The sequence below is a fragment of the Anser anser genome (assembly GCF_964211835.1).
Source record: "Anser anser genome assembly, chromosome: 1".
Lineage (NCBI taxonomy): Eukaryota > Metazoa > Chordata > Aves > Anseriformes > Anatidae > Anser > Anser anser.
In genome coordinates, this window is record NC_139720.1 from 126505456 (window position 1) to 126518400 (window position 12945).

At 44.6% G+C, this 12945-nt stretch overlaps 1 protein-coding gene across 1 annotated transcript in view; it reads right to left on the reverse strand.

Moving 5' to 3' along the window:
- PTCHD1 (patched domain containing 1) overlaps window positions 1-12945 on the reverse strand; it is a 42900-nt gene that overhangs the window by 14440 nt on the left and 15515 nt on the right. The window lies entirely within an intron of this gene.

The following is a 12945-nucleotide window of genomic DNA, read 5'->3' on the forward strand; positions in this document are numbered from 1 at the left end:
ACAAACAAAAAAGCACAAATAACTTTTAGAGACGCAGAATGGTAGAACTGATATGAAACTGCTTAAGGCATTGATTTTCTTACTTTAGCATGTCTAAGGGTACGTAAAACCAAATGCAGCTCTATTTCTCTTGGCGTTTCCTATATTTTGTAATTTATTTAATTAACTCTTAAAATGAACATAACATTCATGAAAGGAAGTAATGACCAGCAGACCTGAAATCCTGTGTGTAACCCGAAAGTGCAGGTAAACTGGGAAAAGTGCATGGTTTTATTTTAATCTCTGGTTGGCCATCCTCCTCTTTTGGCTTCTATTTTATGATCAATAACAAAGATGCATTCTGGGGATACAGACCTCTGCTCTCTCTTAGCGGACCTGAGCTGGGAATACAGTCATCAGGCAAGGTATCAAATGAGAGTGGATGAGATGAAAGTAGGTTGAACTTCTACACAGAGGTGAAAGGAAAAATACAGTCTTTGTATCACAACCAGAATGTAAGGCTTTGATATTTTTTTCGTGATACTTCACATCATGTTCATCTTTACTTAATAGATCCTTTCTGTCTAATCCCATCCTCTTCTCTGCCTTTTAATTTCTCTTCCTCCTTATTCTTTTGCTGTTTCTCCTGTCCTCCCCTCCTTACCTCTCCTGTCAGCTCTTGCATTATCTTCAGAAGTTCTCAAAAGCCAGTCCACGGTGTTTTGCTCTTACCCACTCCCTGATAACATTAGATGAAATGATCAGAGCGGAATTACTTGACGATGACACTGAAGTGCAGTCACTGGACTGCTGAAGTTGGTGCTCCAGTCAGCCAGGGCAAAGTAATTCACAGATCTCCATTAGGATTTCAGGCTCTCTGCAGACTACCAAAATTGCTCTATTAGCTATGTTCTCTTCACAATAGATGATTATCACTTTTGCCACAAGGGCTACAAATACCGGTCAAGAACTACCCAAATAAATGAAGTATTCTCAAGAACATACCTTGTTTACTCTTAAGTTCCTCACATGGGCTAAATGTTTAATTCACTTGACAAAATAACCCTTTTGTGGTCAGTACCTTTTGTCTCCAATTCACTCCACCCTTCTTGCAAAGAATATCCTACCTACATTTTAACAGATGGCAGGCATGGTCACTCTTTTAATGCTGAAAAGAATGGGAATTGGGTATTTTATAAGGAGTCCAAAATATAGAGCTCATACAATGAGATAATAGCACAGCTGGTGTACCTCCTTATCACGGTCATCTAGTATTTAGAGCAAGCAAGTCTGTACCCTCATGCCTGGCAGATGTCATACCCGCACTGTTATTTGGAGTCATGGCACAGAACATGAGTGTCCAATTTGTAGCAGTGTCATGGTTCTGGTCTTGGTATGGCATTTGGCATTCATCTGAATTGTCCCAAACAATGTTTTACAGGGCCAGGTCAAGACTGTCAATTTGATAACTAGCACTGTGACCCCTCTTAAAACTAACGGGGAATACTGGAACTCCCCAGATGTAAAACGAAGCAAAAAGCACAATCAGTGACTGGCACCCCGTTGTTAATTATACTTCAAATAGTTATGTTCTAGGCTCCGAAGGGAAAGCTATTAAGCTTGCTTCCAGTGTGTTCTTTGTAAAGACAGACTGACCTTTATTTAAATGTAACTGATCACTTGCCAAAGCAGGGAGTGAGAGGTTTAATCCATTTATGGCTCCCATAAGTCCTGCAGACAGGCTTGTCTGAGAGTTTCACATGGCATCATATGCATTAGCTTCTCGTGAGCAAAACAGTATAAAATGAGGTCATTGAATATTACAAATTACTTCCATCATGAGCTTTAGTTATAAGATGTTTTTGCAAAACAACATTTCAGCATTAACAGGCTCCTGCCTAAAAATATTCAGATCGCTGCATTAATTTGGAAAGCCTTTGACTTTGCAATGAAAAAAAAAATATTAGAGCTAATTAAATCAGATGCTGAGCAGGACTTTTTAAGTCATAAGATTTTGCATAATGTCTGATAAGAGTGACCCCTGATACAACATGTTGTCTTTAAGGAGGAAACAAAGAACACTCTGGGACACCACTTCATCTTACATCGTCTTCGGGACTAACCTAAAATGGAATCTGATTTGGAGAACGTTTCAAGCAAAGGCACAAAGAGGCGTCCCCGCATGTGCTCCACAAAGCCAACGGAAAAACAGTGAGATACCGTTCTATTTTAGGATCGGTCCCTTTTGTTGCTCCCTACATGGTCTGTGTGCTGGGAATTGGTATTTTCCTTCGATTGTACAATCTCTGACTTGTCTGCCCATGTGTATAACATCTACAGAATTGTAATTTACCTTTAGGAAGGCATGCCTGCATGACAAGCAAACCTGCATGCTTTTTGCATCAGCAGCAGTACTGACCCAATCTAGTATGATAGGAGAAAAAAATGAAACCTGAACTTGTACACAAATTAGGCATGGCAGTCCAAAGCTTAGCCTTGTTTAACTAGAAGGGGATTTACCTAACTTGATTTACTCCTCTAGCTACTGATCACAAGCACAGCTTGGGGTGCCTATCTCCAGCATTGTCTAACTTGCCGATGCTTGTACAGGTCTCAGTCACCGAGATTAGGGCAGATAGGTCCATTGAGGCATTTTGCAAGAATTTGTTTCACTCTCCTGTCATTTCCTTTTCTATTTTTTTGTGTCCTTAACTGATTTGCACCAATTACTTTTATTCCTCTTGCTAGTGCTGTGTCTAACCTATATAATATTAACGAGAACAAGGCAATTTTTTCCTTGCAAATACATTATGTAATTACTTTAACCGATTTTCCCTTTTTACTAGTGACTTAGCCACAAATCTGTAATGATTTACAGCAATTTGTTCATTATTCACCATCACTCAGTAAATAACAAATATGAACTCAAACAGCTAATGGGCTATTGGAGATCTTTTCCTGTTGACATTTGCTATTATGATTCACTCATCGTCCCCTACAGTCAGGCTGTACAACTATGCACTGAGAACAAGGAGTACAAGGAAAGACTTTTTTTTTTTTTAAATTTATTTATTTTTAAATTAAAAGAGGTTCTGAATGGGCAAATGAAAATGTTAGGGGAATATGAGAAGGGTATTGGAGAAGAGGGGGACCAAATTCTTTTCTTCCTTACTGGTATTTTCTACTACTTTGCATTGTAGAAGATACCCCTGCCACGTGTCTTGAATGACTGAGGACAGAAATTCTGGCTTTTGCAGACAAAGAAAACACAGAACATAGCTATCGCTATCTGTTATTTTGGAGGAGCTTAATTATTGCACATGCTGAAGTAGGCTATCTTTAATTTTAGAAACTAATAACAATACCAGTAATAAAAACAATAAATGATTCCTAGCTTAAATACTGTGCTTTTATGAGTAACCTGAAAGTGCTATAAAAAGTTTCATTAGCCTCCTTCAGGATCAAGTCTTGCAATTACACATGCTCTTCAAAATCAATGGAGAGCATGCATAAGAGAAAAAAAAAACTTATAGGGAGTTGTGAAAGCTAAGGCAAAAATTTCTGTTGCTTAGTATTATCATTGCTTATCTAATTTTAAACAGTACTTATGTGCAGGCACTGTGACCATTCCTTTTAGTACCATTTTAAAAGATCGAAAAAAAAGATGCATCCTTTCACCTGCTAAGTGGTTGTTCAAGCAAGTGGCATCAGCAGCTGGGGCTTGAGGCTGGCTCGGTTCCTGCCTGCTGAATGGCAATACCGAAGCACCGAGGGGAGATGGGATTTACAGCATCCCAGAGCCCGTGGCAGAGCAGTGAAGCCACTTCCCCACCACTGCAGCCACAGTCCAGCTCTGTTCGCTTGCCTTAATTGCTTCCCTGAAACCCAGGCTGCTGCTAGCTTTCCTTCTGTTTCAAGGACATGTTCAGTTTTGCACTAAAAGTAAGTGAGGTTTTGGGGTTTTGATCTTATCACAGTCAGAGGAAGGCTATGTATTCAAATAGACTTTTTCAGTAAAAGAAAGTAAGGGGAATGACTGAGAATGAAGTTTTGGTTCCTTTTCTTACAGTTTTACGCATCCACAAAGGAACAGAATAACAGCACACTGTGGGTCTCATCATTTGTTCTTAATCTTTGGAAGGTTGCGTGCCTGTGTGTGCGTGTGTTTGATACCTGAGCAAAACCTCCCCATCAACATCTCCCTTAAAGGCTCTGAAGTTGCATTCTTCCACGCTTCCTTTGGAAGGTGGCGTTTCATGGGCAATTCATTTCATTCATCTCATTGTAAGGCACTTGCACACAAAGCATGAATACTGATCGATCTCCGCCTTGGTTGGGCTGAATGCTGCACCAGTATGGACGATGCCCACCACCTGCCAAATTCAGACTCACACAGCACTGGTGCAGGCAAACTGTCCTCCTGATGCTGCAGGCTGCTCCTTCCCCCTGCCCAGGCTCTTCTGCTCCTCACCACCCCAAGTCACTACTACCACGTCACCTGCTTCTTCAACATCCCTAGTAAAGGGACGATAAGGATTAGAAACATCCACAACTTTATTTATTTATTTATTTTTTAATCTGAGCTGTTTTCCTGACACTGATGGCATGAAAGGCAGGCTGAAAATGGGAAGGAGTCATGGTGGGATGCATGGCTGTGTCCTCGTGAACTGGATCAGCAAAACCTGACGTAGAAGCAGGGGTGTTGCTGGGGTTAAGTCTGGATTTTGATCTAAGGTTTTTGCCCATATTGTAATGGCTCCATCCTTGCAACACAATCGGTTCAGCTGGACGAATGAGGTCTCACAGGTTGATTTAAGTCTGAAATCACCCCAGTGAATGGGAGCACTTGTCTGCAAGAGGAATTTAGTGTGCGGTGAGGAAGTGTGTGAATTTACAGAGCACGAGCTATTTTACACCAGCTTTCTTTGTGGAAAGAAAGCACAAGGAAACCTGTGAAGGACAACTCGATTCACATTCAAAGTGGAGTGAAATATCACCCACGGAGACAAACACTGGGTGAATTAACATGGAATAGCTAGGATGCTATAAATTCATATCCTGGCTTACTGCGGGCGTAGACAAGCTCTCAGGAACTGCACTTGTGCAAAATTAGTAGACAGGAGATCAGCATCATACCGCAGGAATTGCCCTTTCCAAAATGATATCTGTAATAACATATGATATAATGAAGGTGCAATGAATTTTCCTAGCTGACAGTATTAAAAATAACAATGCACACCGCTCAGCTATGTGATTGCTTTCCACAGTAATGTCAACAAAGAGGCTGAGACAATTTCCCTCTGCTGACTTATTTTTTTCCAGCTAGACCAGTGAGCTCATCAGCTCCCATTTTACGAAAAGCCAGGTGAAACTGCTAATCCGGACTCCCTGTGTCACAGGAGCTGTAACCAACCAGTTGCTGAGTAGATGGGTGACCTGCCTCATGCGGCCTCTCCCGGCAGGCACAACGTTAACTGGGAACACGCAGCAGCTTCCGAGTGCTGCTGAATATGCAGGCAGACCAAGAGCATTTGCATCCAGCTGAAGCCAACATCTGGCTTCATACCACTAAAATAACCACCAAATCCACACCCTTCAGCATGCAAAGAGAATCAGAAGCAAGACTAGTTCGCACTACATGTCTCACCAAGTTTATCACAATTTCTGGCATGGGTTGAGCTGACCAGCTGAATTGTCAGCATGCTGCTGCAACAAATGGGAGTTATTCCAACCAAGGCATAACTTGGTGGTCCCTGAATGGCACATTTCACATCTGGGCATCCCAAAGCATGCAGACACGGCTGTCCCGAGCAGTACTGCTGAGCAAAGAAAACACCCTGCGTGTCCCACTTGCTTGTCCTTTGCTTGCCTGCATGTTTCTGGGGGCCCACTTCAGTGTAGAGTAACATCCCATAGGCCACTAATATCCCATAGGGTACTAACACACTATATGGGGCTCCTGTGATAATCATGTCCCCTGGCAGCACGCAGTGTGTGTCTCAGGACACTTGTATTTGCAATTATTTTCTTAACGACTACTGCTTTTTACACCTATATCAATAAGGTGTGCTACGCCTGCAGATGTTAACATCTGATTTGGGGTCTTCCCCAAAAGAGAAGCATTCTTTCCGAGATTAGATATGTCAGTCTGCTGGGCATTTAGGCGTGATACCAGCAGACCGATCTCTGGGATCACTTTACATCTGCATATTAGCCATTCCCCCTCAGTTGCTGGGGCTGATCTCCCCAGACACGCTTACAGCAGTACCACTCATCCCAGCCAGAAAGCCCCAGGCAGGTCCATGTATCCCTTGGCTTACTACCGGGACGACAAACGTGAGCATCTTGGTGTATTCACAGCAGACAAAAACCTGCCTCAGACCCCTGAGAGATTGCCTATCCGTTCTGCTTTGTGCTGTATCTACTTGGCAGGAAACAAAGAGAAATGTTTAATACTAAGCTGGAAGTATCTGCTGTGTTTCACAGCTGTGGGTGGCTGTGCCCACGGGAGCACAGCAATGCAGAGATGTCCCCGCACACCATGCAGCACGGGCTGCTGCACGCAGAGATGAAATCTTCAGCTGGTGCTCAGCACTTTATGCTAGGAGACCACAGCGTTATTTTTAGTTTTAGATCCTGCAGAAAGACTCTCTGGGCTGCTAAGCCTGCGCTCAGCTTGCTCGATGCGTAGGCAGTAGAGCAGTGTGCATCTTGCAGCCCAGCACAAGGTTTCTGCCTCGTTCGGGTCTCGCGCAGTGCCTCCAAGCACAGAGTAAAAGGGGCTAGCTTGCTCATGACACCCACACAGATCTGCGGCCCCACCTTCGTTCTGATCCCAGCTTTCTGGCAGCGAATGTCTGACATAATATCCCACCTTCTCTCTGTTTCTAAACATAACTCTTGGAAATGCAGCACAGGATTAGCTCTCTCTGCTCTTTTGTGAAACAGCCTGTTTTGGTCAGGCTTCACCCTTTCTGAGTCACGCTTTCTCACTATGTGCACATTTGCACAAAGGATACCCTGATGGAAAGAAAGCACCCTCACGCTCTCTGTCTCGCTGTAAATACTCACAACCAGTGATCCCTGGGGTACGTGACGTGTCCCACTTACAAACTCCCCAACATCACCTTTCATCTTGGCAAACAAGCAATGACGGGCACATGTTTTAGAAACCAGTGCAATTCACAAGCTAATTTTAAGAGCATGCTCTGTATAATACAAGTGAAACTAAAATCATTCTAGATAGAAGTCCTTAGCTCTGAAGAAACACACATACACACAAGACAGATGTAGTTATTCCCATCATTTTTCTACCTATTAAGGGGAAGATAAACAAAGAACAAAAGACTAGAACTAAACAATGCCTCAGTATTCATAGTCCTCTTCTTGCCATGATCCCTGATCAGCAATGGCAGTAAGATCATTAGCCACTTTTTATTTTTGGACTGTGTGCATTTTAAAGCTATTCATTATAAAAAGCAATCTTCTCACTTAATATTGCATTTTCAAATTATTTTTTTTAACCCCATCAAATTCAGCTCCAATCAATGATCTCCTGTTATAATGATTATATGGGTAATTCAGAAAGTACATGGTTAATCTTGAATCGTACCATTGATTTCAATAGAGTTAAAAATACTGATTTAGGCTTTGGGAAAGTGCTGTTTTTTTTGCTTGAATCATCCTTTTTTAGTATTGAAAGAGTGTAATATTTGAGTTTTTGTTTTTACAGTTGTAGCAAGAATGTCAGATAAGCACTTTTTAGAAACAGAAATACATTTGAGAGAAAACTTGAGTGGCTTTTTTATTTTGAGAAAGATAAGCAAAGCAAGTTATGGTTCAAAATCTACTTTTAGATATAAAGTGAATATTTAATTCCACTTAAGAAAGGGTAAAGGCTTGTTTTGGCGTTTAAATAACAGGCTGTCAAGTCTGTTTAGACGTGCGACTTGCTTTCCTGCGTTTTCGTAAAAGACCTGGCAAAAGTTAAAAGTCATATTTCACTCACTGCGATGCAAGGAGCTGAGTGTCAGTGAAATCTGATGTTAGCTGTTGGAATATTTACGTCTGTGTGGCACGCTCATCTATGAAGTGCTTCATTTGGCTGGGTGGAGGATGGCACAGGGAGGTGGGCACAGGACCCCGGGGCACGCACAGGATGCCAAGACCACCCTCTGCACCGGGGCATCTGCTTGGAAGGGGGAAATCTGGCACTGGGGTAGCAAAGAAAGGACAGATGTGGCTGGTGAGATGGGCTTCCCCAAGATGCACAGACCTTGAGCCTCGCTGGCCACGGGGGTTGTCAGCTGTGGAGTTAGGTGTTACGTGTTACTGGGCTTGTCTCGTGTCTGACATGCTTTGAGTCATATCAGCAGGCAAAACTGCAACCTGATTTTCCCCATGAAGTGAGTTTTTGACAGATTTCACGTGCACCGTTTAAAAAACAAAACAAAACAAAACAAAAAACCCCCACAAAAACCAATTACTTGAAGGTAAATGAAAGCTACCTGCAATCTGTGAAAGGTTTACACTTACTGCGTTGCAGAATAGCCAAGTGACATGCCATAGCTAGCAGCTACTGAAGGCAGAGTAAGATACAGTCAGTATATGTGGGGCAAAATCAGATTTTAAATCTGTTTTACATTTCTAAGCCCACAAACCAGAATATCATTTGCTTCTAGGAGATCTTTCCTAGTGGAACTTAGCCCAGTGGAATTTGGATTAGTTGACTGCAATTCAAATTACCCTTTTCTGGTGAGAAAGCTGAAACCAAAACTCAGGCATAGTCTTAAATTCTCCTCTTTCGGCAATGTTTGCCATTACTCTTACTCATAAGATACAGATCAACCACATGTGAAACTCAATGCTCAAAAACTTGCAGAACTTCAGTTAGAGCACATATGAAGTATTATTTCTACTGATCAAAAAAGAAAAAAGGGGGGGGGGTGTCAGAAAGAAAAACAATTACAAGTTTAGAACTCAGCCTGGACCTTCCACCAAACACCCAGATACAACTTATTCCAATTTAGTTTAACTTAATCCATTTCCACCAGTGTCCTGCTCCAGCACGCAGAGGTCTCACCACCCAGAAATGACAGCCCCCTGCCACATGTGCCTCTTGGCTATTGCCTCCCTGGGAGTGTTGTTAATGAGAGGCACTAAATGGGCACCACCTCCCTCACAACAAAGACCTAAAATGAAAAATCATATCAACTCCTCCTGACCTTCCCCAGGTCTTCAGGGACCAGCTGAGTCTGGTATGAAAAATATACCACAAACTTTCCTAGTAAAAGGTTAATTTTTTATTTATTTATTTTTAACTGGGGAACTTCAAATATATTGTCATATATGAGGAAGGTTCTCTTGAGGGACTTCATGACTTGAAGCAGTGAAAGTCTCAGGATGTCAAAGCCAGGCAAATTCACAGTATCTCTGACTGACAGGCCCTTCCATTAAACAAACACTGACTTCTCTCTAATTAAAAGAATACGGACAGCAACAGTATAACATCTTTCTGCTACTTTCTGCCTAAATAAATGCTCATTAAATGCACTGCATCCCCTGCAACACACTTCTCATATGAAAGAAATGCATGTTGGAGCACCACCAGTCCATAGGAAACACCTGATCTCATTCCACGCTTGCACAGTACTTGGTTTCAGCATTAAACTGTTCTCTGGACTGACTTGGTATAAATACAGCTCCTCTTTTCCAAAAAGCATTGTATTTCCTGAGTCACCGATACTCTCCTGAAACCAAGGAGCACATACGTGCGTGAGAATGTCACTGAGGTTTGAGGTGGTGAGGGGGGAACACGGATGCAGGGGGCTGTGCCACCAAGGCTTTGCTGGCCTCACGTGCAGTTCTTGCACCGCAGGGGGAAGTATTGGTGTGACGGTGTTTTTAGACACCCCACCACCAGGTGTATCTTAAGCCTATTTCCCTCCTGTGCCTTAGTGGCTTCTTGGTGTTTGGGTTCCTCGGTGGATTTGGGGCGACAGATCCGTCAGGAGGAGAACTGGAGCGAGGGAGGCCGGCAGGTGGAGGAGGTGGTTGATCAGCTCGCCTCGGGTGGAAGGTGGTGACTTTGGTGAGAGGACTGTGGTAGGCTGAGGAGCAGGGTGACCTGGTGGCCTACTTCTGCTCTTCCCCTCCAGGGACAGAAACGGCAGGTGGTGTCTGAGGGTCTGCAGGAGATGCGTGACTGCTTAGAGAAGTGAGGCGGGGACCGAGGAGAGGAGAGCAAAAGGAGAGGAGAGAGGAACAGCTAGGAAAACTGCATGCCTGGGAATCTACTCAGAGTAGATAAAACCAGATAATTCTGTTAGTTTATTTATTCAAGGGGAATAAAAGGAGGAAAACACAAATTGATTAGGTGTAAAATTGAGCTGCGCAGGATTGAATTGGGAAAGCTGAGCAGATGGAGTGACAAAAAAAACCCACAACAATACACTTCCAGGGCACTCCTGGGGAACTGTTTGAGAGCCAAGGATGCTACTGAAGAATATCAGGAAAAGGGTCAGGGCAATGGGCACAGCTGTGGCTGAGGAGAAAAAGATGAAGCTTGGGGGGACCAAAACACCCTGAGAGCTGTGCAGGGATGAGGGAGGAGATGCTATGCCTGGAACAAGGAGATGGGAGAGATTTACTGGAGGGAGCCGCCCCAAAATGCAATGGGACAAACAGGAGGAGAAAGGGACGGGGGGCAGTGCGGGGTGATGCTCCTAGCTGAGGAACACGTCTCTCCCGGCAGGCAGGGACAGGAAAGGCAGGCTGACAAGGGGAGCGAGAGAGCTCAGTGTGGGGAATAAAGACAAGAGAGGCTCGGTACGCTTCACATTTTTATTAGCTGACAACAGAAAAATTGGTGGAAAAGTGCTATACAAAGTCAAACATCTGTGTGTCTGTTACCTTTACGTGTGGACTGAAGGGCACCTGGGAGACCTGTGCAGGAGCTGTTTCTTTCTCTTTGTAACCCTCTGTATGTAACCGATGTTGACACTTTGGTTTTATCGAATATAGCAAACACTTGGGTGCTTGATAGGGGAGATAATGAATGCTTTTAGGGCTTCCAACCTGGCACGTCTCAGTTCCCTACTAGCACGTTCTTCCCTAAATCTGAAGGAGTGGGGCTGGCACTTTACAAGCTGCACAGGGGGCTGGAGCCCTGCTGTCCTGAGCACCCTCATCCCCCTGGGGTCTCCACACTGGCTGTCGGCTGCTTGGTTCAGCGGCTTGCTGCCTTCACGGTTCTAACCCCGCAGTCCTCGCACCTCCCTAGCGCTCTGTGTCACCCCCATCATCAAGCACGGGGAACTATCGGGTACCTCCCAAAGCATCAGGCACCGCTGGCCTCTTCCTCCTGCCCCTGGGCACCCTCCCACCGAATATCAATGTGCTGCTGCCACTCTGCAAGAGCTGCCGCAGGTGCCGCGACACGGCAGCGTGGGACGAGGGATGCGGTAAGCATCCGTGCCTATTTTGTCGGGTTTCGCACCAGGCTCGCTACCCTTCTTTCAGTTTACAGCAAGCTGCAAGCTCAAGCTGCTCTCCTAGCTGCTAACTGTGTTTCCTGTGCCAGCGTAACCAGCAGCGCGCTTTCCGACCCCAGGCTAAATATAAGCGTATGGAGCTGGCCCCGCGTCCCTGCCCGTATCTGGCAGCGCCTGGCAGCCACCGTCACTCTACAGAGCCCGTCCCTGCCACCGACTTGGCAGCCGGCAAGAGCCGCGTCTCCCCCAGCGAGCTGCAGGAGCGTCTGAAGGGACAGGGAACAGATTGCGAGCTCTCTCCTAAGGACAGAGGGCAGCGCTGGGATTTGCTCCTCAACACCTTCATCGAACGCCGCACCCCGCCTGCAGGAGGTGAAAAAGTCACGCCAAAACCTTATTTGGTCAGCACCGCTGGTTGTTCAGTGGCTTATTTTGTTACATTTTTTTTTTTTTGAGGAAACTGATATTTTTGAAGGATTGGCAGTTAAACAGCATTTAATGCATAAGGGAAACTTATGATGAATACATCAGCATCTGTGCCAGACCAAACATCTGTAGATTTCAGTGGAGCAGGCAATTGGAAATCAGGATTTTGATTCTGCTTTTCAGCTGACATGATAACTCAGCTATTTTAAATTCAGCTGAATTACAAAAAAAATTATTTTTTTTGATATATAATTCTTAGGGTCAAAAATGGATAGACTTATTGCAGCAAAGAATTTGACGTTAACTCGGCGTGTGAGTACCCCTGCCCTTAAATGACTCGTTTACACGCTGCTAAATGCAGATGCTGATAGTTTTAAGGAACCGCCGAGGCACATGCTAATTCTAAATATGCCCACATGAACGGCGGGAGCCTGCCAAGTTTCACAGGCTGCGGGCTTCGCTCTCACACTAGAAGCACCTGTATAAACCCAGGGCTTGCGACGAAAGGTTCCCCGCTGGACTTCAGGAGATTTCCCCGGAGAAGAGGGAGGCGGCAGGCAGCGTGCCCTCTGCCCGCTGGCCTCCGTGGAGCTGGAAACCTGCCGCAGCACAAACATCACCCCTGCAGAGGCACCTGCTGGGCACATGCAGGCAGGCACCAGTGACTGAGCTAGCGCGACTTAATGAGTTACCTTTCATCGGCTGAGCTACGGCAACCCGCCTTAATTAAAGAGGAAAAGAAATTAGGAGAAACTCGCCATGAAGGTGATTAAACCCAAAGCACGGGAGGTTTAAGCTAGTATGTCATATTTAACAGGTGGTGTAGGCAAAAGATGTTCCTGTCTGCACTTACTCTGAGCTTGGGAGTGCAGCTTGGTAAGCCGTGCTAATTTAATTGCTTGTAATTGTCCCAGTGGCGCAAAAGCTAAGGAGGCAACACATACAGAGGCTGGCACCCTTCACTACAGATTGCTTATTTTTGGAAATGGCTGGTGCTGAAGGGCTGTACAAGATGGATAAAATTGAGTAGTACAGAGCACACTGAACT